Below are 2,249 nucleotides of genomic sequence, written 5' to 3'. Positions count from 1 at the left end.
TAACATAATTAGACTTTCATTTAAATTACCCATTATTAATTTAGTTTAATTGCAAACTAGATTTAGAATTTATTTGCTTGCTTTTTACATATTCCAATTAGATTAATCAATTTACTTCGCTCATTTACATTTACCATTTATTCATTAATCATTAGCCCAACTAATCGCTTCATTCATAGTTTGGTACTCAAACAGCAAATCCTCATGGGAACGATACTTGATTCATTACTTTATTACTTGAGACGACCCGTATACTTGCGGATTCGCCCCATCAGCTGATAACCCAAGCTTGTGCACCACACCTCCAACTGAGGACATTTCCTCTAGTAGCACATCAGAGTTTTTGGTAAACAAATCTGCAGACGATGATGGAAGAGTGACCACACCGAGGTTAGTCATTGGCAAGCAAAATGACAATAACAACTGTAACTTTAATGAATCTTGCTCCCACAGGCCACCCAAACTTTTATTTTGAGAACAAAGCATGCATAAGCAGGCTACTCTAGAAATTTGTTCCTCACAACATGGGCTTAATTTGAATTGTGCTATATCGAATAATGAGCTCACTTATCAAACTAAAGATGCCTCATCTTATTGAACATGTCTCTAATAGCAGAGTTGGTGCTTCTCCCAATAATTCCTCTACAAACTATGGTGTACCTAGCCCTGTTGAGTTGAATAACAAACATCCTTCCTATGGCGGCTCTCAGCTGAGACAACAAAATAATCAAAATGCAAAGCAAGCTTATGAGTTATCGAGTCCCTTATTGCATGCAAACTCTTGTTACGAGGATACACTAGCATCACTTGCCTCTCAAAATATCCATATTGCACCTGCAGTGCAACCTTCCCCCATTAATTTGGAAATTCTTAAAGCAGATTTGTGTTAATAGGGCCCTATTGTCGTCTCCTCTGATCCACACGCTAATTCTCAGCAAAGCAACTCTTTAAGGGCCCTAGTTGTTGTAGATGAGCAAAACCCAACCCATTATCCTCCCACCAACTTCTTGAGGAAGAATGTCAAGGTTGAAGGTTTCAAGGCTGTTGAAATAATGAAATTGCAACAAATTATTAACTAATATTCTAGAAGTTTCTCCAAAATTTAGCAGGGGTAGTAAAGGCAAAAAAAGGGTTTTGAAGCCCATTGAGAACGATATCTATAGGATGAACACTTTATAACTTAAAAGGTAAGGTTTGAACAATGGGATGAATTTCAGACACGAAGCAAATTTGACATTAAAGATGGGAAAATTTTGGGTCTCATCTTCAATGGAGATGAATCACTCTTTTTGGATCAGATAGAAAAGCAAATTGTAGAGGACTTTGAAAAAGTGGAGAATTAAATTGTAATGCTCATTCTCTAACAGCGTCGCATTTTTTCTTTGTGGTCATAGAATTCTCAGTGTAATTTCTTGGAGTCATTAAGGTTTTAGTGGTGTTGGAAAGAAATCTCATTTAAGGAAACTAGTTTTGTTGTGTTAACTTACAATCGCTTTACTATTTAAGGTTTTTAATCACTTCCTATCTGCAATTGTAAAAAATGTGTATGTCCACCTTTGTTTGCATTAGATTGTCTTATAAGGTGCTATTTAAAGTGCTTAAAGTGGTTCTCGTGTTAGTGGCATTATTTATTACTCAATTTATGTGTTGTAAGAGTTAAATTACCCATAAACTCTCTCAAATTAAACATATGTATGGTGCTGGTGGTAACATCTCTCATCTCAATAGATCATGCAAGACCACATGGAGTGTAACGCCCTCACCATAGATAGTCCGCACATTTTACTGTTCCAATGACTAATGTCTATTCGAACAGTCAAAATGTCGGGAACTACACCTAAACTATAGTGAGGAGGCATAAATTGAAGAAATAAAGGTAAAGAAAATATAGAAAAAATTTAGAGAATTTATTAATTGGTATAAAATAATAAAAATAACTCGGTATGCACTATGGAGGGCATTTTGATCATTTCACCCCCAGAAGTGAATTTTAACCTATATGTCAAATTAAAATTTGAGAGAATTAAAATAATTAAAATAAATTAAAACCTTGTGAATTTAAGTAGGAAGAAAAAGAAAAGAAAAGAAAAGAAAAAAAAGCTTAGGAAAAATTCAAAAAATATAAATATAAATATAAATATAAATACACACTACAAGACAAGCTCCCACCCACTTCCATCTTCCACCTCCATTTCTTCTCTCTCTTTCCCCTTGGAGCCGGCACACCTCCTCCCCATTTCCTCCATTGT

The sequence above is a fragment of the Hevea brasiliensis genome, chromosome 1 (genome assembly GCF_030052815.1).
Source record: "Hevea brasiliensis isolate MT/VB/25A 57/8 chromosome 1, ASM3005281v1, whole genome shotgun sequence".
Classification (NCBI taxonomy): domain Eukaryota; kingdom Viridiplantae; phylum Streptophyta; class Magnoliopsida; order Malpighiales; family Euphorbiaceae; genus Hevea; species Hevea brasiliensis.
This window is presented reverse-complemented; position numbering follows the sequence as displayed.